General features: G+C 32.0%; 1 long non-coding RNA gene and 1 pseudogene across 2 annotated transcripts; one reads left to right on the top strand and one right to left on the bottom strand.

The window, feature by feature from the left end:
* The first annotated feature begins 13,419 nt into the window (after positions 1-13,419).
* On the top strand, positions 13,420-15,374 carry LOC149519326 (uncharacterized; annotated as a pseudogene). The gene is made up of 2 exons (XR_016341694.1): positions 13,420-14,642; positions 14,965-15,374. The product of XR_016341694.1 is annotated as an uncharacterized LOC149519326 (transcript).
* A 912-nt stretch (positions 15,375-16,286) lies between these two features.
* Positions 16,287-18,130, bottom strand: LOC149519325 (uncharacterized). The gene is made up of 2 exons (XR_016341695.1): positions 17,215-18,130; positions 16,287-16,628 (listed from the first exon to the last, which is right to left on the bottom strand). It is a non-coding gene; the product is annotated as an uncharacterized LOC149519325 (long non-coding RNA).
* Between the last annotated feature and the right edge of the window lie 9,813 nt (positions 18,131-27,943).

The raw sequence follows: 27,943 nt of genomic DNA, 5'->3' as shown, positions 1-27,943 counted from the left end.
GCAAAGCTTCACCATAAAGAACATTTAATTCGGTTATTAAGAAGCAATGCCTATCTATTTACATCGACTCCATCCGATATGCCGAGAATAGATCCCAATGTGATGGTTTATAAATTATACACCGATCCGAACATAAAACCAATTCGACAAAAGAAAAAAACTTTTGCCCTAAAGAGGCAGAAGGTAATAGAGGAAGAGGTCAACAAATTATTAAAAGTAAGCTTCATCAATGAGGAATACTATCTTGATTGGATTGCTAATGTGGTCATGATAAAAACATAATGAACAATGAAAAATGTGTGTGGGTTTACCAACCTTAATAGAGCTTGTCCAAAGGACAACTTTCTCTTTTCTAGTATAGATCAATTGGTAGATAATAGTGTCGAGCATGACCTACTTAGTTTAATGGACGTTCATTCAGGCTATAATCAAATCAAAATGCTCAAAAAAGATAAAGAAAAACATTATTCATAATAGAAAAAAGGTCTATATTGTTACAAGATCATACTCTTTAGCTTGAAAAAGTTAGAGCAATTTACCAGAGGCTAGTTAACAAGATCTTTAAGGACCAAATAAGCTGAAATATGGAGGTATAAATGGATGACATAATTTTAAAGAGCAAAAACTCAATTGAACACCTAAAAGATTTGGATGAGACCTTCAATACTTTGAGGAAATACAACATAAAACTCAACCCGAGTAAATCTGCTTTTAGCATTACGTTGGAAAAGTTTCTTTGCTATAAGGTCAACAAAAAGGGGTAGAGCAAGGTTGTTAATATTGTACTAGCTAACGCTTTGATTTTTTTTAAAAAAATATGGTATATATCAGTACTAGTTGCTTTGGTCTATTATTTTAGATTTTTTGGTTTAGTACAAATATATTTATAAACATACATGAACTTGTATATTATAATATTATTAATAAGCCATAAAATAAATATGCAATATATTCAAATCAAAAAAATAAGTTTAAAAACATAAGAAATAATATCATAAATTTTTCATGATATTTTTAATCATTTAATTTGATCATATGATATTTAAATAAGTATTTTTTTACATAAATATTAAGATAATAACAAAGAGATGGAGAATTTTAATCAAAGCTTTATGATTGTTAGACTTTATAAAATGAGTATAATTATTTTCTTGAAAAAAGCTAAAACAATTATAAATTTTGGTTTGAAAAAATAAAAAATAAAATTATAAATTTTGGTTTGAAAAAATAAGGTATAAAAAAATAAGTTAAAATAAAAAAATAAAGAAATTTAACTTTTAAGGATTATTTTATCAATTAATTTTATTTTTATTAAGTTAAAAATAGCGAAATAATAAAAGATAAGTTAAAAATTACAAAATATATTTCACATTCACATATTAGTTGAAACATGCTATTCCACCAAAATTCATTGAAATTAGTCGAAACTAACGAAAACAATCGATATTATCACTTACCAAATTCGGTACAAAAAATCATCCTTAAGTGTACCGTGTTTTGATATAACTAGAGCGTACTAGCTGGTATGATCAATATCAAAATGAAATTAGCAATTATGGGATAGGGGCAAACTTTGAAATAGTCCAAGCTATTCTAGACATGAAAGCGCCGACATCAATTAAGGAGGTGTAAAGGCTACCGGGGAGAATTGCAGCTTTGAGTAGATTTATATTCAGGTCAATAAAACAATGCCAAATGTTCTTTAAAATCTACAGGAATATGTTGGACTTCAAATGGACACCATAGTGTCAGAAAGTTATTAAAGAGCTTAAACAATTTCTTTCCTCTCCATTTATATTATAAAAGTTGAGGCCTAATGAAATGCTCTACCTATACCTCACTACGACTGATCAAGCCATCAGCTAAGTTTTGGTTAGAGAAAAAGATAAAAGATAAAAACTGATCTATTTGGTAAGTAAGTGTTGACAGGATCTGAAATGAGCTATGCCAAAATAGAAAAACTAGCTTATACAGTTGTCATGTTGGCCAAAAAACTCATGCCATAATTTTAGGCCCATAAATTAATGTCTTGAACTACTTATCCCTTAGGCAAATTTTGCAAAAATCAAAATTATTTGGTTAACTAATCAAGTGGATGGTTAAACTCAGCAAATACAACATGCACATACTTTTTAGGTCATCTTTAAATTCATAAGTGTTAGTATATTTTATCATCGAATGCACCTCGATTCAAGCCGATGAACAGCTCGAAAAGGCTGGTGAAATCAAAGAGGAATAAATTTGAAAACTTTTTTTGATGGGTCAGCTATTAGCCAAAATGTTGGCCTAAAAAACTTACAGTTCTAGTATGCCTTAATGTTCGAATTTAAAGCTTTAAATAATAAGGCTGAATATGAGGCCTTAATCATTAACCTGAGTTGGCAACCAAGTTGAACATGAAAAATATTATTGTATACAGTGACTCATAACTAGTGCTCAGCCAAATAAATAAAGAGTTCAAAGCTAGATAATAAGGAATAAGAAAGTATCTAAATAAAACACCAGTCCACTTGACTGTATTTTTTAAGGCTGATGTTAAGAAAATATCGAGTTCAAAAAACACATTAGCTGACTTATTGTCTAAACTAGCTTTAAGGATGACAATGGAAAGCTCAGCTCATGTTCTAGTAGAAAAGCTAATAGAGAAAAACATTGAGAAAAAATTGATTAGCTAGATTGAAAAGAATGAATCATGCATGATTCCAATCAAAGCATACCTAACAATGAAAAAAGTACTCAAAGATAAGATCCAAGCTAAAACTCTAATGAGAAAAACTCTTTGATATACCATGATCAATAAGAAACTATATAGGAGACTTTTTGGTTTACCCTACCTGAGATGTGTGGATGAGGAAGAAGCAAACTATGTATTCAAGGAAATACATGAGAGAATCTGTGGCAACCACTTTAGACCTCAACCACTCACTTATAAGGTACTTAAACAAGGCTATTACTGGTCAACTATTAGAAATGATGCAACTAACTTGTTGAAAAAATGTGACAAATGCTAGAGATTTGTACACATACAACACCTCTTATCCATTGAACTAGTCCCTATCATCAACCCCCAACCTTGCATATAACAAGGAATATATGTTCTTAGCTTGTTCACCCTGGCCATAGAGCAGAGAAAGTTTATAATAGTAGCAATTAACTACTTCATAAAATGGCTTGAAGCTGAGGCTTTAGCCACTACTACAGAAGTTCAAGTTGAAAAGTTTGTCTAGAAAAAAATAGTATAGAGATTTGGTTTGCCTAAGTTCATAATGACAGATAATGAAAAATAATTTTACAACCCAAGGTTCAAGAAATGGTATGCCAATCTCCACATTGACCTAAGGTTCACCTCATTTGTCCATCCCCAGTCTAATGGTTAGGTTGAGGTAGCCAACAAAACTATACTCAAAGTCTTTAAAAAGAGGTTAGATGAAGCCAAAGGTAAATGGATCGACAAGTTGCCTAGTGTATTATGGGCTCTCAAACATACTACCAAACTCCTTATAAGAAATATGCCATTTCATCTAACATTTAGGATAGAGGTTATAGTGCCCATGAAGATCGACCTCCCAAGCCTATAAGTTGAGCTCGATGTGAAAAGGGGAACGAGGAGGCCATTAGGTCTAATTTGGATTTGACTGAAGAACAAAGAGATATAGCTTTGATTAAAATAGTAGCCTATTAGCATAAAGTAGTTAATTTTTACAATAAAAGAGTTTGATATAAAAATAAAAAAAAAGGTAACCTGGTACTTAATAGGTAGAGCTTTTTTTCGGAAGAGATGCTATTTCATCTAGCATTTAGGATACAAGTCATAATACCTATGAAGATTGGCTTTCCAGGCCTACAAGTTGAGCTCGGATTGAAAAGAAGAACGATGAGGCCACTAGGGCTAATTTGGATTTGACTGAAGAATAAAAAGATATAGTTTTGACCCGAATAACAACCTATCAACAGAAAGTAGCTAATTTTTACAATAAAAGAGTTTGATATAACAATAGAAGGAAAGGCAACCTGGTACTCATATAGGTAGAAGCCTCACGAATTAACAAGCAAGGTGAAAAGTTGACCCCAAACTGAAAAGCCTTTACATTGTAAAAGAAGTTATCCATGAAGTAACCTACAGATTGCAAAACATCATGGCAATCTCATTCTAAGGACATGGAATACAGACAATCTTAAAATTTATTACCAGTAAAAGATGTAAAGCCAAGCTCACAGTTACAATTTTGATAGATACTTGTAGAACACATGTTTCAACTGTTAACTACATTTAGTATAGGGTCAAATACATATTTAACTTCTAAACTTTAAAAATTTTGTCACATTGGTACCTAAAAAATGTTTCTGTCACATTGGTACCTGACCCTGCAAATCATTATCATATTGATACGTTAGACAAACACTATCAATCAACTTTGTTAATATGGTGCCAACGTGTTAAATAGGTTTAGTTAGCACCACATCATCATTGCCATATTAGCAAATAAATAAATAAATAAATAAATCCTCAAAAAATAAACTAAAAATTTTTCTAAAACTTTTAAAAATTTCTAAAAATTTTAAAACATTAAAAAAATTTTAAAATTTTTAATAATTTTCAAAATATGTTTAAAAAATTCTAAAAATTATAAAATTTTTCTAAAAATGTTAAAAACTTTAACAAAATTTTACAAACTTAAAAAAAATTCAAAAGAATTTTAAAAAATTATAAAAATGTTTTAAAATTTATAAAAATTTATAAAAAAATTTAATTTAAAAAAATTATTAAAAAAATACTAAAACTTTTTAAAATTCAAAAATTTTATATAAAAATTTTTTATTTTCAAAATTTTTATAAAAATTTCTCAAAAAATTTAAAAATTTTAAAACATTCTAAAAAATCTAAAAATTGTTAAAATTATAAAAATTTATAATTTTTTTTAATTTATAAAAATTTAAAATATGAAATATTTTTATAAATTCTAAAATTATCATAATTTGAAAACTTTTAAAAATTTTGAAAATATTTTAAAAATAAAAAAATTAAATTTCATAAAAAATAACATATTATAAATTTATGAAAAATATATATATTTTTTAAATTTCAAGTTTCCTTAATTATTTTTGAATTTTTTAAAATTTTTTAAAATTTTTTAGAATTTTTAAAAATTTTTGAAAATTTTTTAATGTTTTTTATTTGAATTTTTTAAAATTTTATAAAAAAATTTATAAAATCATTTTAGAATTTCTTAAAATTTTCTTATATGTTTTTAATTTTTTTGAACTTTTTAAAATTTTTTGAATTTGTTATAATGTTTTAGATTTTTTAAGATTTCTTTTAAATTTTTTTTGAGTTTTTCTTTTTTAAGCTGACATCGGAATAATGCTATAGTGCTAATTGGACTTTTTTGGTATATGTTAGCATCTTATTGGATGTTTTTACTATGTTAGCAAAGTTGACTAATAATATTAGTTTGAGGTAGCAACATGATAACGATTTGAAAGTTCAAGTGCCAATGTGATAGAAAATTTCTTTAGGTACCAATGTGACAAAAATTTTGAAGTTCAGGAGCTAAATATGTATTTAACCTTTTAGGATATTATGAAACCTAGAATTTAGGTAATGTGCCACACCAAAGGCTGAGTTAACAGGTTGTTCGACTTGGTATTTGGCTAAATTTCTTATCCAATCTTCCTAAAACAAATCTCGAATAACATATTTAAAGTTTAAGTTAGAACCTTTTTCACATTTCTAAACTGAGCTAATACTTTAAATCATTCAATTAGATTTTCAAGTTAATTTAAGAGATTCTTAACTCAATTTATTAAATTCAATAAGCCAATCTAATTGTTTTGTTTGATCTGAGATTTGAATAATTATTCTGATCATATCTTTAAAGTAAACTATAAAGTAAAAAGGTAAATGCAAAACTAAAACTTTAAGGGAAAAATATTTTTATTCACCTTATGACATAATATTTAAAGTTTAAGTTAGAACCTTTTTCACATTTCTAAACTGAGCTGATACTTTAAATCATTCAATTAAATTTTCAAGTTAATTTAAGAGACTCTCAAGTCAATTTATTAAATTCAATAAGCCAATCTAATTGTTTTGTTTGAGATGAGACTTGAATAATTATTCTGATCGTATCTTTAAAGTAAACTATAAAGTAAAAAAGTAAATGTAGAACTAAAACTTTAAGAAAAAAACATTTTTATTCACCTTATGATAGAATCTTAGTTGAGTGATACATTGATAGAATTTTGATTGAGTGATTACAAAAATTGAGATGATAGAAATTTTATTGAATGTTCTTTACAATGTATGATCTAACAAAACTTTAGTAAAATGATCTGACCAGAGGTCCTTACAAAAAATTTGACCTTAGACTTGAACAAAAAATCAATAAAGAGAAACAAAAATAAAAAAAACTTATTCATTCTCTTCATTTTTTTCATTTTTTTTCTTCATAGTAGCTCTATTTTCCTCTCCCCTCTGCTCCTCTAGCTCAGAGTCACAGGCCCAAGAATAGCGTTGACCTCGACATCCTCATCCTTATTCTCACCACCCTTTTTACCATCCTTATCAGCCTACCTTGGTGGTGACTAGATCTGATGTTGTTTATGCTAATGTCAGAGACATCAATGTAAGAATGGAGGAACTTTACTTTGTCTAGTGTAAAATTAAAAGCACCAAGAACATTTTCCTTGGCAAATTTGATTTTGCAAGTTATAATACCTCTTAGATGCCATAAACTCTGCCATTGCTTGTTCTTTAGCCTTTTTTTTAGCCTTCTTATCAGCCTCAAGCTTTAATCTCAGTCTTGTAATTTCAGCCTGGGCTTAATCAAGCTTTTACTCCGATTATTATTGAAGAGATTTAGTATTGGCCTTTTAAACTTGTCCATTTTCGAGTTAAATAACAAAATCATCACATTTTTTTTTGAGCTTTTCCTTTTCATTATAATCTCAAAATTTTTGGCCCTTAGCTGGCAATGACATCATTGCTTTTGTAAAGATCCTATGCGTACTTCCTTTGGTCATTTTTAGTCTTATGATAATAGGCCAAAGTTTTGTAAGCACTGAGCAAACCTTAGTTGACCGACTGAAAATGAAAGACTAAAAGACTTTTGGACACTACAAAAGAAAAGTCTAGCATAGACTTGGGCGAATAACGAAATACATAAGGTACAATAAAAATCAAGCTAAAAGACATACTTTTCTTAAGGATTGTAACCTTCATGAATTTTGTACCACCATCAGATCTTTAAAAAGATTGGAGTAAGTTGATAGAGGAACACTCTGAGGTGGGTTAAAGCTTGAAACTGCTATTTTAGAAGAGAAGGCTTCGGTTTTATGCCTTTTTTGAGAAACTGCATCCCAACCTACTATCACTTTTATTTTTACTTGTTATTTTGATGCCCCCTCGAAAGAGTTCCAACCTGAACCAGTTGTTTCTTTCTTTTTTTAGCCTTGGTATGTGAGCAAATCGAGCAAAATTGATCTTCTTGAAAGGTTTGGTAGTGTCAAACATATCTACAAAATGAGCTATGTGTGAGAAAAAATTTACAAAAGTAAAATGCTTTATGACGTTACCTTGGACCTACCCCAATACTTGGTCTCTTTGACTACATCGAAGGAGGTCAGCTCATAGGCATCAATAACCAACTTTCCCCTGTGGGTTAACTCTAAAATTTTATCATGAGCATTAGAGTCAGTGCTTGTCAAAAGAACAAGATCATCTTAAAAATGCTGGTTCATTTATTATCTTCAGCACCCCAGGCTTCTCATGATTTTTGGTGGTTGGCATCAACACACTATATCCCTTTTTTGAGAGATCAAAGTTGATTTCAAAGATCAGGCATGATGTACAGAGCACATATTAGGACAGTCCTTGAGATTGACCTTACATTTCAAGCTCTTCATAATATCTTTAAGGATTGAACCTAAGTTACTAGAAGTATGAAAAAGAATCTGACTTAAGGCCTCTAAATCTAAGGAGACCCCATCCTCCACTTCACTTCGTTTTTTAGCTCAATTGAACCCCTCTTCTCACTACTTATCAAAATTTTCCTTACCATCAGAATTTTCTTTTTTAGAAGACTCAGATTCTAGAAGAGTAAGATTGGTTGCCTGAGCAGTAGCTGAGACCACCATGATATTGGGGAAGAAGAAAGACAAAGAGATTCATCTGACAATAGGAAAGAATTAGGGATAAAAATTGAGATTGGTTTAGAAGGCTATGAGAAAAAGTAGAAGGAACAAAAGAAGGTTTAAAATGATGAAGAGGAATAAAAGAAAAACAAGAAAGGTTAGCTGAAGAAGCCAAATTGACCTCAAACATTAGAACTATAAGGTTTTGAAGCTCTAAGTTAAATATCGTCAGAAGCTCTTCCATCCCATCATGGACTTGTTCTCCTCTAGCACGAACATTATCTTAACTAGTTTCTAGTATTGTTTTGACATCAGGTTCAACTAAAAGGTAACTTTAGAATAATCGCTTCTTACAATAAAAAAAAGACTAAGTCATCTATCACATGACCTTTGAGTTGACTTCCCCTAAACTATAATTCTCATAATAAAAAAAAGACATGATAAAAAAACAAAGGAAAAATAAATGTACCAATAAAAAAGAGAAAAAAAAAGATCAATTAAAGAAAGCTAGAAAATTTTAGGTCAACTAAATCATGTCAGTTTAAAAGCAAAACAATTGTAAAGTAAAAAAATAAAGGCCCAAAAAGGCCCTTTATATAGCCAACTTAAAGATTAGATGAACACTCCATATCGTGCCACGTGTCCCAAATGATTACCAAGGATGATTTTTCGCATTCCCAACTCTAGGTTTTTTATCACCTAATTTTTTCACTCCTCATTAAATGTAACTTTTAGACAACATAAGGGTAAATCATCATTTCATTTACTCAGACAATTAGATTGGTTAAAACCGAAGTTAGATTGGCCAAACTGATCAAACACTAGGTCAACCCTATGTTAAATTAGAAAATCAAATTCCAACACCAAGAAAAAAAAAAGTCTCACGTCGTTCAACACCACATCAGACATATAAATCACATAGGCAATTACTCACAAGCTCACTTGGTCCAACCTTTGCCCACATCGACACCGAGTCACTCACCTTGGTAATCCTAAGATGGACTAATTAAATGTCTAATTCAAAACCCATACACAAGGTTAAGCTCAACACCATCGAGCACACACCAGCTTGGCATATACCAGATCAGCCAAGTCTACGTTCAACAGTCTGATACTTGGACTACTCGATGAAAGGACAAAATATTAGGGGTTTTTTTGGGTATAAAGGGCTAATGGTCTTTTCCTTTATTAGGAATTGTCAGTAGACAACTAAGGGCATTTTTTACTTTTGGGTTGACCTAATATGTATAATACCACATCATCTTGGCCACATCACTAATTTACCTGTAGATCCCTCACTTTTAATCTATAAATAAGGTCATTTAGGTACAATATAATCATCTTGCTTTCTTTTATTTTCTCTCTATTTTACTATCCTATTTACCTTTTATAGCTGACCTCTGATTTAAGCATCGAAGTGTAAGCGCAAAGAATACTTCTTGCCTCTGCCTTAATCGCTCTCTTTCTTTTTCTTATAAGTTCAAAGTTTTACCCTTCAGCTTGAAGCTTGGTACAAATAGAATCCCATAACTATTGCTAGCCCAAAGTATAGGGTTGGTAGAGTCACTCTTCACAACAAGATAATGAGTATTAGCCCATGCTAAATAAGCAAATAAATAAAGACCTCTTTGATTACCATGTATTCAATAAGGTTGGAATCCTCAATATCAATGAGCTTTGAAAAAAAGCTTTTAAAGGAACTATGATGGTCTCGCAAAACATCCCTAAACACAATTGGCCCGAGTTTGCATAAGTAGACCCCATCAATGTTTAGTTTCATAATCCCAAAAGTAGAACATGTCCAAGAGGTTGGAGTCTTGGCCTTGGTAGTAACGGAAGGGAAATAGATGTCGTGAGAGCTAAGAAAGAGGTCGTTAACAGAAGCAACAAGTGAGAGCCATTGACCTTTGCACTAATTGACAAGACGAACTTTGATTACGTCAATCAATTGCATGAAGTCAGGTATTTTTCCTTGAATGATAGTTCCATTACGATGAAGCCAAATAGGCCATAGAATGGCAAAGAAAAACATTCTCCAAATTCTTATGTTTTGCTTATGTGGGAGAAGATTTTTGCCAAGAATTAAAGAAAGAATATGCGTAGCCAGGAATAACCCCACCGATTCCCCATAATTTACTATATGCCATCCAAACTTTCTACGAGAATTGACAAATAAAAAATAGATAACTAACAGATTTAGCTTCGATTTTGCAGAATGGACAAAACACTAGTTATGATCAATAAGCCTTCTCTTGAGTAACTCAATTTTGACGGCCCCTTACCATTGATAACCTGCCAACAAAAAACTTCGACCTTGGGAATAGCAAGTCCGAACCATACAGCTTTCCCAATGTTATTCGAGTGAAGTGTCGAGGTTTAGAAACAACTGCAGAAGTATTTCGAGAAATAAATTCCACTAGGGGAGCCCTTCCAAATGACTTTGTTCATATTAGAAATGTGAGGTACATAACAGTTAATCAAGGGAAAATAATTATCCAACTGCAACATTTTCTAATCAAATAGGCTCCTACGGAGGCCAATGTTCCAAGATCAATAATAGTCAATCTTTTACAAAAACATATAATTTATGATCTTCAATGTAATCTCATTCAAGTTTATCATAATTTCCCTATTAGATCTTTTGGCAAGATCTACATATTTGAAACTATGGGGACAAAACGAGGACTCACAATCGTTTGATTTAGATTTTTTTTTTTTTTTGTATTTGAAGTTGATAAAATTTAAATATAATTATTAAAATTAAAAATCAAGGATTTTACCAACAGATTATGCAGTTGTTGGTTGATTTATATATTATATAAATAAACGATTGACATGTATAAAATTTTCACCTTATTTTGTTTGCCATGCCCAATTATTGGAGGTATCTGACCATGTGAGTACATACTTTATCCCACATTTTTCTACTCCCAAGACCTATGCATGTCTGATAAAAACCCAGGAAGGAAAAAACCAAAATAAATGCTAGTAGTAGTAAATTAGAAAAAAAAAACATTTTTTTGGGTTATATAACTCATTTCTGTCCTCTTCACTCTTTAACGTTTTCTTTTTTTCCCCGGGAGCCTTGTTTAGTCAACATCATTGACATATATATGAGTGGATGGGCAGGCCTTCAACCTAAAATTTTTCAAGACAAAAATTTAGCAAAAAGTGGGAAGAGTTGTGAGTTTGTGCTTATGTTCACGCGACTGACAAATAGGCTTGTCCATGATTAGAACTCTTTCTTTGCATTTAATTAATAGTATTTGATCTTTTGTTTGAGAGCATTGATTCATCAATGGCATGCTTAGCTAATTTGTCTGATATTGGAACCCAATTTCTTAAACTGAAATCCCAAGTACCTTGTTGGATAAGGGAATTAAATTCTTATGTTAACGTTAAATTTGACTTGGCATGCATCGTTTATTTATTTCAATGCAAACATATAAAACCTATCAACCACCAGGCTTGCCTCACACACCTCACCGTCACAGAAAAAAGGCACAAGTTTCAGCCTTCTTTTATTGACCATCGAAAGAGTTATGTCGTCAATATTCGTTAACATGATTGTTGATAAAAATAAAAATCAATCCTTCAATAATCAAAGAGAAATCTTTTTGACAAACGCTAGTAAAAAAACTATCAAATGTCAATCTAACTGAAAGAAAAAAAAAACTTATAGAAAACATCTACTTACCAGATGCCAACATGCATGCAACTATGCCTCCCCATCCTATCCCCTTCCACTCGCAAATTCTAAATCAAGAATGGTATGGACACACTAGAATCGGTTAACTCCCGGGGTCTACACAGCCTAGCATTTTCGGTTTTGTCTACTCAAAAACATTGTTTTTTTCTATAATGTTCTGCTATCTTTTTCCATTCACCAATTGTCCAATTCATTTGCATTTGACTCTTCATTTCTTTCTTGTTTTATAGCATCAAATCAACAAGAAAGGCAAGATAAGCAGTATCCAGTAGGTATGGACTTCAGGCTGTGTCCCCTCCCCCAGCTAGGAGTTTCAATTCTCAATTATTGAGTTAGAGTTTGGTTATTTTTGTACAAAATCCCGTAATATTAAAAAAATAAAATAACAAAGAGAAATTATTTGATACATTGTTAATGAAAATTTTTAATTCCATATGTAAAATTAATAGGATGATACATTTTTTTATTAATTTTTTTATTTTTAAATATATACTAAATATCACCTTGTTAACCATATTTATTGAGTTAAAAAATTATACTGTATATGATAATTTCTGATAGAGATTTTTTGTTCCCATTAATGAGCAGTGTACTGTAGAAATGGTCCATGGACAGAGACTTAGGTGGTCAAGCCTGCGGGTTTTGCAGGAGGATGCGGACACGAACTCCATGTGCTCCTTGTATCAATGCCAATGGCATCGGTTACCTTCCCCGAGAATTTGATACAACACTTCATCGTTTAATTTGTTCTACTACTTTTTCTGATATTTTAGCTTTTGGGTTGGAACCAGCCTAGTGCCTGGTCAAAATGCAGTGTCACTTAAATTTTAATTTTAATCTTTCATTTTTTTTCTTGACTTCATAATAATTGTGACCAAAAAACCTTTTGAAATCAGTGAAGATGAAAGGTTTGATTAATAACATTTTAATTTATTTTAGAAAAAGATAGCATTAAATCACAAAGTTAGAATTTCTATTTAATTCTTATCCATACCATTCCATCTACTTCAATCAGTCACTTGTGTTTGGCAGGACAATTAATTAATCTTTGACTATCTCAATTCAAACATTCAAACATATACATTTATAGATATTATCTTTTAATTTTGAGTGATTCGGGTGTTTGAACTGCAATTTTTAAAGTTCAAATGAGAATATTCACAAATATGTTTCTTTGATTAGATAATTATCTTTAACAGTGGTATCAACCCATCTTTTAAGACAAATGTCAATGAGATATCAATTTTATTCATGCTGTGATTAAAATGAAAACACAAAAAAAAAAAAAAAAAGATTGAACATGCAAATATAGCTTGGTACAGATTAGTCAACTATTGAACTAGTAATGTTTAATGTAAATAGATTGGTGATATTACTATAGTTTATTATACATCGTCACAAGAATTATTAAATTTTAAAAGTAAGATTTGAACAAAAAATTAAGTCTTATTAGATTATATTTAAGGAAATTGATAAATCATATAATAATTAAATGATACTTGATAACACTCTAATTTTGTTTATGAAATTTAAAAATTTTATTATCAATTTATTCCTTGATCTTATGGAGCCGACATTATAAGGCATTTTATTTTTATTTATATAATAATGGATTTTATTTATAAGGATGTTATTTAAAAAAAATTAAAATAAAAAAACCCCGTCAACAAGTTCTAACTAATTCAAAAATTAAGTCCAGTTTTCTTGGGCTTTAAATTTGCCAGTTTGAATCCAGCCCAGATAAAGGAAACCCAGCGTACTTCCTCCACCCTCTCACTCAAAGGAGATAATGGAAAAATACACTTTTAACAGTTGGCGTCGCCCGAACTCGAACGGAATACCTTCAGAGTGTTAGACTAACGTGATAACCAACTACACCACGATACCAACGTAGTTATTCTTCTGTAGAATTTTATATGTTGTGTAATTTAGTAAGCATGAAAATTATTGAATCAATTTTATGAGCTTAAGTTCACAAAGAGACAGACAGATTCGATTGGACAGGGTAGGAGCAGCCGAGTGGGTAGGTAAGTGGAACTGTGGAAGATGCGGGAGATGAGAGTATCTTCAATTTCATTTTCTAATTCAACGTTTCTCTTCACTAAGGCAACAGCAGTAGCTAGCACAGTTGTAACTTGTAACCAGAAGAAGAACACCACTTTGTTTTTCTCCTTTCCTTTCAACAAAACCCTTCTTTCTTTTTCTTTGCCTCCACTTTCCCAACCAACCCATTTCCCTTCTTTTTCTATTTTCCCGAATATAGATTCTAATAAGTTGCGGGCTTCTGCTTTTAAGAAAGGAAGCGAAGTCGGCAGTATCCTCTTTGAAATTGAAGGTTCTGATGACGACGACGATGGATTCTTTGATTTTAATGATGAATTTGAAAGTGGTGATGAGGACAAAGATGAGAGGATGTTTCTTCGGGAAAATGACAGAGTGGCTTGAGAACAAGCCACGTAGGCTCTATTGAAGACAAGCTGCTTGAAGAAATAGAGCAAAAGCTGACAAGCACAAATTGTTAATGTCAATAATCTCAAAAGCAATCCTGCCATCTCAGCTTCCAAGAAAGATGATCAGCAAAACAAGAAAGATTGGGCCTTTCGAACTTCATTAAAGTTGTAAATTTATTAAAAGATTCCTAAGAAAAAGAACATTCACATGGATTTGAAAGCTGCTTTTGATGGGGTTTCAGGAACAATTAATATCTATCTCCAGCTGTTTCTGGGAATAAGAAGGCTAAAGACCACATTTGCAAAGGTTTTGCCTTTGTTGATTTCAAGCGTGAGGTGGATGCAACTAGGTATGTTATGATAAGAGATTACATTTCAAACTTTAATTATTGTTAGTTGAAAATTTTGTGTAAGAGAGACTGATGACAATAAGATTAAGAACACAGTATGAAATTCTTACAGTCAGATGAAGAACTTGCAAAACCACTAGTAATTATGTATAACAACTAGTATTTGGTGTGGATTGATTTTTCTTGGAGGATTTTTAAGTTTTTATTTTACGTGCAATATGGCATCTTGGTCTGATTGACCTCAGGTGGCATATCTGACTTGTTTATAGAGATTTGTTATTGTACTATGATTTTCAACTGAAACAATGCTCTTTTATGGCAGGTTTGTGCAAAATTTCTCGGGATATAATCTGACGTTTAGTAGGATTCAAAAGCAAATAAATTGTGAGATGATGAATTTGCTCTAATGAAGAATTGAGTGACAATGATTCCATAACACCTGAAGTGACAGTTTCTGCCTTTCCGACTTGATAGACGGACCGAATGCTGATTTTGATAGGAATAACTCTTCCTCAGATATATCATTGGAGAGTTTATCCGATGAACTTGATGACCAGGATGATGAGTTTGATAGAGTAGAACTAGGAGAAGGTAGAGACAATCTTAAAGTTGTTAGTGAATCAGAGTCAAGTAGTGGTGACAACATGGAACTGACGTTCCTCAAATAAAAAAAAAAAGTTTATATTTGATATATTATCATTATATAGATTTTATACACTTTCAATAAATTATATGACGTTACTTTATTAATGAGAAAATAATAATTCTTAAAATAAATATATAAAAGTTAATATTTTTTAAAAAATTTATTTATTAATGAGATGATATTATTTGATTTGTTTCATTAATAAGACAGCATAATCTAATTCACTGACAGTATATAAAATTTATATACTATCAATGTATCAAATATAAATTTAAAAAAAAATTAAAGCTATGAAGAAAAAGCTACTTGCTAAAGGAAACCAACAAAAAGTCCCCAAAGAGCAAAAGGTTCAAAAGCTTGATATTCCTAGATCTGCAAATTAAGAGGTAGTTCTCTGCATTATAATTGCAATAAGTTGGTGAATGATTTTTAACTTTAATATGGTTTGAATTTCAAAATTGTCCTATAAATTTGTGTAGGTTAAGGGGTGTTCTCCAAATATGGGTTGAAAACTGCTTCGACTAACAAGGAAGAGCCCTAACCATCAGCAAATATGTAGTCAGATTATTTGATGTTGCTAGATGCAAACATGAAACATAGGTGCAGATTAGTACAGGATTGCTTTTAGGTTTAAACTGCCTGCCTGTGCATTAAAGGGAATGGCCTTCCCCATAAAACCCTTTTTTAACAAGCTTGTAATTCATGAATACATGTGAACTCCCTAAGAACTTTGTGGTACATTTCAAGGTGAATCATTCAATTTTCAAAAGCATACTTTTTTCATTTGAGATTTGCTGTAACAATTTTTTTATTTTTTGGCCATTAACTGGTTCCTTGTATAATATATATTCTTTTATGCATGAAAGTTATTTCAATTCTTCTCTTCGTAAACATCAGTTGCTTATATTCAAATTAAATAAAAGAAATGATTGCCAAAAAAAATTAAATCAAAGAAAAACCAAATTAATAAAAAAAGAAGAAATGTAGAGAAGCAAGAATAAAATAAATAAATATTTGTATAATTAAATTTTTTAAAATATGAAATTAAGAAAATAAAACTAAAAATAGTTCGAAAATTGAAAAGTTTGTTAAACTAGACCCAAAAATAAAAACAATCCAACCCTTCTACTTTCAATTCGTTGAAACCCAAAACCTCAAACCCACCTAAACCCCCAACCCATCTCTCCTACTCTTCCTCAATCTCTCTTTATCTTACTCTCTGGCGTGAATATCAACAGAGGAAGGCTAACTTCGTCTCCAATTCTGGCTGCTTCACTGGTATGTTTTTACAATATATGACTCCTTGGGTCTTTTGATGCAGCTCCTTGAAGATCGTCTAGCTAAAATAACAAAAAGAACAGAGAAACAGAAAAAGAAGAAAACAGAGAAGGAGAAATGAAATAAGAGAGAGAATAGAATAACAAAATTCTTTAAGATTCCAGATTGTCTTTTTCATTCATCCCCCCCCCCCTCCCCCATCATTTGTATCCCCGTTGTAGACATTTCATTTTTTTCAGAAATTTTTTCGGAATCAAAATAGGTTTCAATCGTAAAGTGAACTCGATTAGGAAGTTATGGGTCCAATAAGATTAAAAGTTAAAAAATTTTAATTTTAATTTTGGTTTTAGTGTTTTAATTAGTAAGAAAAAAAAAAGGAAAAAAGCCAGAAAACCTAATGAAAATGAAACGAAAATTTTGTAGGAAAATCTTGGATTCAATCTTTGAATTTAATTCTTGATTCTTAAATCATTCACAAAAAAATTAATTCATAATTAAATCAAATCACAGATTTAGGGGGAATTGATTTAGCATGAATTTCATTATAATAACAAAAAAAAAAAATCTCTGATCAAGGGAGGGGGGCAAAAATATTCAACAGAGCAAGGCAACACATTGATTTCGGCTATAGCAAGTAGCCACGCTCACCATCCACATCTGCCCACACTCTTCTTCGAAACCAAATTCCCAGGAACCCAAATTCTACCCAGAGGCAACCTTGCAAACCCAATAGCCAGCAGAAAAGCCCGAAGCAAACTCATCAACTCACCAAACCTGAAACCTGCAAATCAAAAGCAAGACAAGCAATCAAAAGCTTCAACTCAGAAAACAAAACCCATCAAAATTAAACAGAGGCAGAATGAAGAAGCTAAAGAGAAGGGAAATCCTTGGCTATTTCGACGGCGACTGGTGGTTCAAGAAGTAGTTTGATTTTCATATGGCGATGGTAGGCGACGGTCACGGATTCTATTGGTATTTGGGTTTGGGCGGGCGAACCGGTTGTTTGTTCTTGAATTTGCGGTAAAGAGAAGAATAGAGAGCGAAGGAGTAAGGTTTTTGGCCCCGGGCCAGCCGTAGTCTCTGGCGTCAACTGACGGCAGGAAGGGGCAACGTCACGGGTTCCTAGCTTTTGATTAGGGTTCTGGTTAGATAGAAGTGGAGGAGAAAAGGAATTCCAGAGGTAAGCAAAAAATTAAAAATGAAAGAGGAGTACAATTTGGGTTCATATACAAGGTAAAAACAGCAACGTTTCGGCATTAGGGACCCAGGTTCTTTTAACCCGCATCTCAGCCCGTTTTGTAACCCAACCCAATTTCGAAGCCCGCCTTTATCTTGGGCCTGACAAATTTATCCAAGACCGTACTAAGCAAACCAAGATTTGAACTAATCAGGGCCCAGTCGTCTAAGCTATTCACGAGCCCAAGTTTATATTTAGTCTGATGTTTGTCTTGGATTTCATTTTGAGTTGAGCCCAAACTATTTAGGTAATTTTTTATATTTGGTTTTATATGTATATTATTTCGTTATATATTTTGTATGTGCATAATATTAGATAAAATAAAATATGGAAAATTTTATGAATTGAAAAGATTTTGATCTTAATTTTATTAAAGTATTGAAAGATTTTCATTGATCTAGATTTTTTTATGAATTTTACAAAATTATTGGAGAATTTTATAATAAAATTTTATAAAAAATAAATAAATTTTCAATCTTACCAAATTATTAGAGGATTAAAATCTTGAATTAAATACTATTAAATTATTGAAGGATTTAATAAATTTTTTAAATAAAATAATATATTTTTTAATTCTACTAAACTATTAAAGAATCAAAATCTTGAACTAAATTTTACTAAATTATTGAAAGATTTAATGAATTTTTTCAAAGTAAAATTTTATAATTGATTTTCAAATAAAATCTCACTAAATTATTAGGAGATCTGTATCAAAGTAAAATATTACCAAACTATTAAAGGATTTTATTGATTATTTTCTAAGTAAAATATATTAATGAACTTGACAATAAAACCTCTTTAGAGTGGGACATTAGTCTCTATGAATAGTTTTGAGGTGAGAAAATTATTTTAAATTATTACCAAACTATTTGAGTAATTTTAAAATCAATTTCTAATAATTAAATTACTTAATAAAATTATAAAAATATTTCAAAGCTTGGATAATTTAAAATCAAACTGATACCATCCTTTTGATGGATACTATAAGATAACTATAATATTCCTCACGCATAATGGTATTCCTGAATATAAAATCTAGTTTTGTATACTAGAATCTACTTTTTAAAAATATTCTAATCAAGTTTGAAAATTTTTTTTTAAATATAACAGATTCAATCAAATAATCGATTACACCTAACTAAAAAAGATTGATGATAACTTTATAATTTTTTATGTCTTATGGATAAGTTCTTCCAACCTATAACAGAATTGTCTATACAATGAAATGACTCTCTTAACCTGCATGGGCTAAAACACCACACTGATTAGGCCTCTTGACCAGCCCAATTACAATTATTTAAATATAACGGTAATAACCAGTTGCACTGTCATACCGCATATATCAATACCCTGCCCCTGAAAACAATCCTTGTCCTCAAGGATTGAATAATGGAAATTTCTGCTGCAAATCATGTAGAACCTCCCAAGTTGCATCTTTTAGGAACGTATTGGACCATTGCACTAAGACTTTAGTGATAGCCCTGTTACCTTTCTTTCCAATTCATCTGTCAATGATCATTTTCGGTTCTTTATAAATGGTGCCATCCTCTCGTACCAGTGGAAGTAGAGACTGTTTAGGAAGAGGTCCAATGTGTTTTTTGAGCTGGGACACGAGAAAAGTTAGGTGCACTTTAGATCCTGAAGGCAACTATAACTTGTAGGCCACCTTTCCAACCTTTTCAGTTATCTGAAAGGGACCAAAATACTTTGTAGAAGGTTTAGATAGCTCATTTTAACAACAGATTTTTGCCTGTATGGTTACAATTTCACATATACCCAATTTCCTGGTTCAAACTCCCTATCAGTTATTCCTTTGTCAGCCAAATTCTTCATTCTTACTTAAGCTCTCTGGACGTAGAATTTAAACATCTATATGGATGCCACTCTAGCGTGAAGGCTTCTGTCAATCGTACCAACAATAGTCTCCGAATAGATAAGGCAAATGGACAGGAGCTGGTTGACCATAGATAATTTCATAAGGGGTAGTATGTGTTGCAGTATGGTAATTGGTGTTGTACCACCATTCTACAAGTGCTAACCATTGACTCCATTCCTTAGCCTTTTCGCTCGTCATGCATCGTAAATAGGTCTCCAAACACCTATTAACTACTTCTGTTTGGCCATCGCATTGAGGGTGATAAGAAGTTGAGAGGTTAAGAGCAGTGCCATGTCGTTTAAACAACTCCTGCCACAAATGGCTCAAAAATATCTTGTCTCTAACTGAGACGATGCTATTTGTCATCCCATGAAGCTTATAGACATTATCCATAAAAGCTTGGGCTATTGTCAAGGCAGTAAAGGGATAAGCAAGGGCAATAAAATGGCCATATTTACTTAATCGATCCATAACCACCATTATGACATCATTACCATGAAATTTAGGAAGACCCTCAACAAAATCCATGGAAATGTCTGTCCACACTCTGTTAGGTATAGGAAGTGGCTGTAACAACCCAGTACTTGCTGCAGTGTCATACTTATGCTGTTGGCAGACCAAGCATTCCCTAACAAATCTCTTAACTTCCTTCTTCAAACCCTTCCAATACAATATACCCGCTATCCAATTCATGGTCGCTTGTATGCCCGAATGCCCTCCAGTTGGGGTATTATGGAAATAGTGAAGAAGTTCTTTCCTTAAATCCATGTCACTGCCTACCACCAATTTGCCCTTCCTCTTAAGCAACTGACCATGGTATGTATGTTTTGAGCTAGAGTTTGGAGTGTGGTGCAACTCTGTGACCAACTTCTGGGTTCCAGGATCTTGCTTCCATGATCTCTTAATTCTCTCTAACAAGTCTATGTCCATAGTAGTGACTGCCAGTAAACCGGCTTCAGTGTCTTTGGGTTGTCTAGAAAGTAAGTGAGCTATGGTATTCGTAATTCCCTTTCGGTAACAAACCTCATAATCATAACCCATCATTTTGGTGACCTAAAGCTGTTGACTGGCGTAGTAGCTTGGTGATCTAATAAGAACTTAAGGCTTTGATGGTCTGTCTTAATTTTAAAGTGTCGTCCAACCAAGTAGGCGTTCCATTTTTTCACTGCCATCAAGACTGCCATCAAGACTGCCATCATCTCCTTATCATAGACAAATAAGGCTTGGTGCTTCCGGGACAAGGCCTTACTAAAATAAGCCAATGGCCGACCTTCCTGGGTTAAAATAGCACCCACACATGTTCCAAAAGCATCCGTTTCAATAACAAGATCTTGAGAGAAATCAGGGAGAGCTAGCGTAGAAGCTGTGGTTATAGCTTTTTTCAGCTTGGTAAAAGCTACATGTGCGTGTTCACACCACCCAAAAGCATACTTTCTAAGTAAATCCGTTAAGGGCTTAGCAATGACACCATTATCTTTAATGAATCTCCTGTAGTAACCGTAAGCCCTAAAAATCCTCTTCAACTCCTTAAGAAACTTAGGTGCTGCCCAGTCCAACACACCCGAGACCCTTTTGATGTCCATAGAAATTCCCTTACCCGAGATCACATTCCCCGAGTACTCTACCTCATGAGCCCAAATTCACATTTGCTTCTTTTAAGGGAAAGTTAATCGATCTTAAAGACTTCAAAGACCGTCTTAAAATGTTCCAAATGTAGTTTCCATCCAGTTGAGTAAATCAAGATGTCCTCGAAGAAAACTAACACAAATATCATCAAACACAGCTTAAACAAGCTATTCATCAAGTTTTGTTAGGCAGAGGGTGCATTGGTCAGGCCGAAAGGCATTACCAAGTGCCCTTTTGTCTTTGTTTTCCTCGTCAATTCCTACCTAGAGTTTCCAGTTACTACCTTTTCTATAACAATTGCTGAAAAAAAAGGAGATACCAAGATCACTTTTTTTTCATCGGTTTTATTTGGGCAAAACAATTAAAACATAATACTACAGAAAGGTTGTTATTGGTAGTTATTATATAATTAGAAATTTATATATTTATATATATATATATATATTTACCTCTGGAAATTTGGACAATCTGGATAAATTTACTCTCTGATGAACTGCTTGTCACAAATGCGTGCTTACGGTTCGGCTATATTCAGAAAAGCTGGTAATTTCATTGCAACTAGTACTTTGAACCAGTGCCATGTTCCCTTACCGAAAAGAAATTTTGAGCACGCGGGTATTAAGACTGTTGATTTAGTGTTTCTCTTGACAAGATTTCGGGCTCAGTGCTACTCTTCCCACAAGAGTAACCCTGGAAAAAAAGCATCTAGGACCAAAAAAGTCGATCCTGAACCGATGATGAAAAACGATAACGATGCATTCTTTGTAGTGCGAAAGGGAGATGTTGTTGGTGTTTACAAGAGCTTTGCTGATTGTCAGGCCCAAGTTGGATCCTTGGTATTTCTTCTCGCTCTCTTATGGTTATTTATGGAGCTATACTATGTTATTGCATTATGGTAATTTATGTACTTTTTAAAATTTAAAATAATAATCCTAATGCAATAACATAGTAATGTTTAAAATTTAGATGCTTTCTCTTCTGTTTAACTTTGACATCGACTTGTTATTGTTCTTTTCGGAGTGGATATGTGATCCTCCTGTCAGTGTATACAAAGGCTACTCTTTGGCAAAGGACACTGAGGAATATCTCTCCTCCTGCGGGCTTAAGAATGCCCTCTACACTATTAAAGCTGCAGATGTGACAGAGGATCTTTTCGGAGCACTTATTCCCTGCACTTTCCAGGTGGGACCTTAAGCTTGAACCTTATGCAGATGGAGAATTTTCTGTTTGTTTATAGAGGACTGTGCTCAAAAAAGATTTTGACCTTGTCTCCCTCTTTCTGCACATGCACCATGCCTTTGTTTACTTGAATGAATTCTTTTGACAGCAATTTCACCTAAAAGTTGCATCTCCCTAGTAATCTGGTCTACTTGAATAGGCCATCAATCTATTGTACTTTGCCATCAATCTATTGTACTTTGACTTCTTTCACATGCTCACTTTGTTACAAAGACTGTTTCAAACCATTCACAGAAGGTGAAGATATTGGCTCTTATAATTTTGAAGGTTAATGTTCCCATTTCTTTCTGGGTTTAAGGAACCAGCTTCTTCCAGGTGTGAAGCATCTCAGAATGATGCGACCAAAAAGAGATCACAGGATTTGTTCGAATCAGAGCATGGGGTAGGTTGGCAGTTGTAATTTTTCCTGAGCTACAACATCATCATTAATACTCATGCACACACATATGATTGGATGTAACATTATTTTTTGCGTTATACCTTTAACCTTTTGCAGAGAATGGGAGCACTTGGTTCAGTAGCTGTAGCTGATCATGTGAGAAAGCATATCAAGTTGGATCGTCATGCTCAGGTTCAAATAGCATCCTCTGATCGTATAAGTAGATTTGATGGTAACACCTGATGTATGCAGGTGAATATAGGCATCATCTTAGTTCAGAGAATTGAGCAGATGCAATAAAAAATAGTCAGTGAAGGCCATTGTCTTTTCTTTGTTTATTTATTTATTTTTTCAAGTCAACGGTTGAATCTAGTTCCTAAAACTAGAGGGCTTCTTGCTTTAAGATCCGGCTATTAGGTTTTTTATTCATCAGATAGAAGAGGGTTTCTTTCAAGCAAAGAGTGAGAGGGAGGATAGTAAAGGTTTTCTGAATTAATTTAACTGGATAAAGTGATAGTTTTATGCTCCAAAAATAGGCTCTGATGCCTGAACTTATGTATTTATGGCAGCAGTCCTGTATTCTTGAGTTTGATGGTTCATCAAAAGGAAATCCTGGACCAGCTGGTGCAGGAGCTGTGTTGAGAACTGATGCTGGAAATGTGGTATGCAATTCACCATCTAGAAATTGTATCTTTACAACTACCACTTCTCTCCATAATATGATATTTGAACAGATTTGCAAATTGCGTGAGGGTTTGGGCATAGCAACATGTAATGCTGCTGAATATCGTGCCATAATTTTAGGGTTGAAACATGCTCTTAAAAAAGGTTATACAAGCATTTCTGTTAAAGGTGACTCAAAGCTCGTTTGTATGCAGGTATTCTAACTTTTTATCAGTTTATTGTTGCTTTGTTGATGTTATTTTTCTCAGAAAGAAAATTCTGGATTGACAATGTTGGGAACTAGGCTAATACTTTAGAACAAATGCAGTATGCCAATTCCTTTTCAATCTCTTCTCGGACTTCGATTAGTGAGCTAGTAGACTCCTCATTTTAGGACCCCATTAGTTTGGACTAGATGTTTTGAGTTGTAGCCTTTAGACGGTTGTTCCCTTAGCTAGTTGGTCTTGCAGGGAAGAACATTCCCTTTCCTCCCCTTTTCCCCACAAACTATTAAAATAAGAAAGTCATAATTTTCCTTCTCAACTTGGTTCTATAGGAAAAGTGTTTAATCTGATTTAGAGTCTTTCCTGTTATAACACTCCCTCTCTTCCAAAAAATAAAAGAAAAAAGAAAGAAATTTTTTGTTACTTTTTGTCTGTCCTGTTACTCTGGACAAACTTGTAGCTCAAGTGTTGATATTCCTGGGCCTTCAAATAAGGGTCTAAATCTTAGAGCTATTTAGTTTACTTTTCCATTTTATTGAAGTATTATCATTTCAAGCTAAGCAGCTTCATTTCTCATTTGTTCAAGTATGCTTATAGCTGTTATTTCCTTGAACAGATACAGGGTTTATGGAGAGTCAAACATGAGCACATGTCTGAGTTGTGTGAGCAAGCACTGAAACTGAAAAATAATTTTCTTTCATTCCAGATCAATCATATTTTAAGGGTATGACCAGTTTCTATGCTTGATAGCTATGTAATGGGTAGAATAATTGTTTCTTTTTCTAGCGCCACAATCGCCTCTTTGTTATACCATTGCTGGTGTTTTATAACTTTGTTTTTAAAGCTTGGGTGATACAAATACATTTCTGAATAAGATTCTTTTGCTGCCACTTTTGCCTTCTGATTGCATTTCTTGCTCACCTCTCCTCTAAAAGAAATTGAATGCCGAGGCTGATGCTCAAGCCAACTTGGCTGTCAAACTTGCTGGTGAGGCTTGCAGGATATGGTTTAACATTTCTGCAGTTTTATTTTTAATCAATTTATTTCTGGATGTTTATGAGATCTTTCTACTGTTGCAGAAGGTCAAATCCAGGAGGAATTAGCCTAAGAAATTGATTGCAGGCAGACTTTTTTTGGGTTTGTTCTAGAATACGTTTATAAAGAACGAGTCAAGGATTTTGTTACTCGGGCTAAAGTTTGTTCCTGTGCTGGTGCAAAGTTTTTAGAATTTTTAACCCCTGATGATCATATGATCGTTGGCCTTCAAGCTCGTGTTGAACAAAATATGAATGCCATTTTTCTTTATGGCAAAGGCATGTCAACGACAGCTGAAATCGACTGAAATTTGCCAGATTGGCTTCAAATGGCATATATTTTGGTTTTATTTTAGACATATTCAGCGCATAATTGAGGGACCTAATATCATCCGCCGGGCAGTGAATGCCTCTTGAGACTATTTTTATGGCATAGATTTTTCTTTACTCCAGGTATTGTTTTGCATCTTCTTTCACTAGGCAAGTAATTCCATTTTATCCTAATATAGAAAGATTGGGTCTATAATCCGGTGAAATTGTTCAAGATTGAATACCTGGTTCTGGTTTAATAGGGCTTTCATATTCATTGTTTCTCCCTTCATGGTACTCATCTTTAAATTCGAAGTGTATGTTTCCAGTAATTTATGGTTGAAAAGAGTACCAACACAAAAGTAGTAGCACAAAAAAAATGAATTTTTTAACATTTAAACAACACCAAAGAAAATTATTTCTCCATTTCAAACTGCTGGTTTTGTTTACAAGAAACCTCTACTTTCACCATTATTACTAGACAATGTCTCCCAAAACTCAAATGTTGGCCGACCTGAAATAATCCCGGCTTGTCGCCAATTTTGTAGTAGGTAAGGAAAATGTATAAATTTTAAACTAAATTAGTAAAATATAGGGGTGATCTCTAGGGTTGGCATCCAGTCGGGTTCGGGGCGGGTTTGGCTCGTCCCGAACCCGATCCTACCTGAAATTTTTTTTTTTCATACTCGAACCCGACTCGACTCCGATGCCATATAAATCGTATCCGATCCGATCTGACCCGACCCGAAATTAATAAAATATTATTTTTTTAAATATAAAATATTATTTTTTAAATATAAATATTTAAAAATATAATTATATAAATATATATAATAAAAAATTAAATAATTAATTAAAAAATAATTTTTTACATAATATCGGATCGGGTTGGGTCGGGTTTTAGGTAAACTTGAACCCGACCCGACCCCAATTGTTTTTTTTATTTTACTCGACCCGACCTGACCCGAAATCCAAATTAAAAAAAAAAAATCGACCCTGTGGGGTCGAGTCAGGCTGGAACCCGTCAGAGACGGGTTAGTTCGTCGTCCCTAGTGATGTCGCAGGTCTTTTTTTTTTGCTATTTTTAAATATTATTTTTATTACAAAATTTTTTTAATTAAAAAAATATGAAAGATCAACAAAATTCAAATGGGGGTAGCACAATAATATTTCAAATGATCTCATTTTTTTTATAAAATTTATCTAATTAAAAAAATATAAAATATAAAAGACAAATCAGAAAAAAGAAAAGGAAACACAAAAAATACAAAAATTATAGAGGATGTTACATAGACACTCCCATTGAGCTTAAAAGATTAATTTCTAAAATTAAAGTATGTAATAATAATTTTATTGGTATAATGTATATAATAAATTAAAAAATAGAATATATATATTTTTATATATACAAAAAAAAATGAGTTGAGATAGAGTATCCTAATCACGTTTCTACTTCGATTTCTTTTCTCTAAAAAAACTCAACTTAGTCTTAAGCTCATTTCGATTTAAAAAAATTATCCCTATTGGATTATAATGGATCGAAATCCGTTAAAAACGAATTATTTTCTTATTTCTATAAATTAATACTTTTTATTTTAAAATTTATCTAATAAAAAAATAAAAATATGAAAGATAAAAAGTCAATTAGGGGTGCCATGCAGGCATTTTTATTGATTTTCCTTTTTCACAAAATTAATTTAACTTAAAAAACCATAAAAAAAAACATAAAGAAAAGTAAAGAAAAAGGAAAATCAAACTCATTAGGCATAATGTGACATTCATTATTCTAATTAAGTTTAAAATATTAATATATCAAATTAAGGTATCAAATAATAAATTAATTAATTAAAAATCACAAAAGATAATTAAGTGAAAAAAGATAAATAAACAAAGAAAAAGAGAAAAAAAAAAAGGAAAAGGGAAAAGAGAGATCATTGAGCTATTATATGAACATTTAAATCGAGTTTAAAATATTAATATCTTCAATTAAAATACCAAATAATAAATAAATATAATAAATATATATATAAACATAAAATTAAATAGATAATAAAATATACATAATAAAAAAAGAAAAAAAATACTTTTTAATCAATAATATCATACGACCATCACTAAAAAATTTTATCATATTAAAAAATATTCATCAAATATTAAAAAAGGAAAAAAAAAGAAAAAAAATGAAGTAATTAACTTGACACATGACATATCTTAGGTATCAAGTAGGTCACACAGAAAAGAATTTAAAATCTTTAAAATATTTATTAAATATATAAAAAAATAGAAAAATGAAAAAAGTTAAACAAAAAACAAATATGTTGCATATCTTGATATTAGGTAGGTTTCATACAAAAAGAAATTTAAAATCTTTAAAAATATATTTATAAAAAATTGTAAAGAAAAAAAAATGCAAAAAAAAGCTATAAGGTAGTCCCACTTTTAAAAAATTTAAAGAGAAAAATGTTTATTTAATATTAAAAAAAGGCAAAAAAAGCAATAAAAAGCAATAAAAGGGCATATAAAAGGCATTTTCAATTATTGAGCTGACCTGACATATTAGCCCGACAAGATATGTAGAGTGACACGTCAACTTGGCTATGTCACCTTCTTGTCCCACAGACCCTTCGCTTATAAATAGAGACATTCGAGTACTATCATTCAATTTCCATTATATTATTACATCTTTATTTTCCTCTCCTTTTGACCTTTTTTATATCAAATTTTGATTTGAGTGTCGAAGTGCAGACATCGAAAACACTTTTTACCTTTACTAACCACTTTTTTCTTTTC

This window comes from Durio zibethinus, chromosome 4 (genome assembly GCF_047325235.1).
Source record: "Durio zibethinus cultivar Kanyao isolate XHJ-2024 chromosome 4, ASM4732523v1, whole genome shotgun sequence".
Taxonomy (NCBI): Eukaryota; Viridiplantae; Streptophyta; class Magnoliopsida; order Malvales; family Malvaceae; genus Durio; species Durio zibethinus.
The sequence above is the reverse complement of the archived record's forward strand: the minus strand, read 5'-3'. Positions and strand labels throughout refer to the sequence as shown.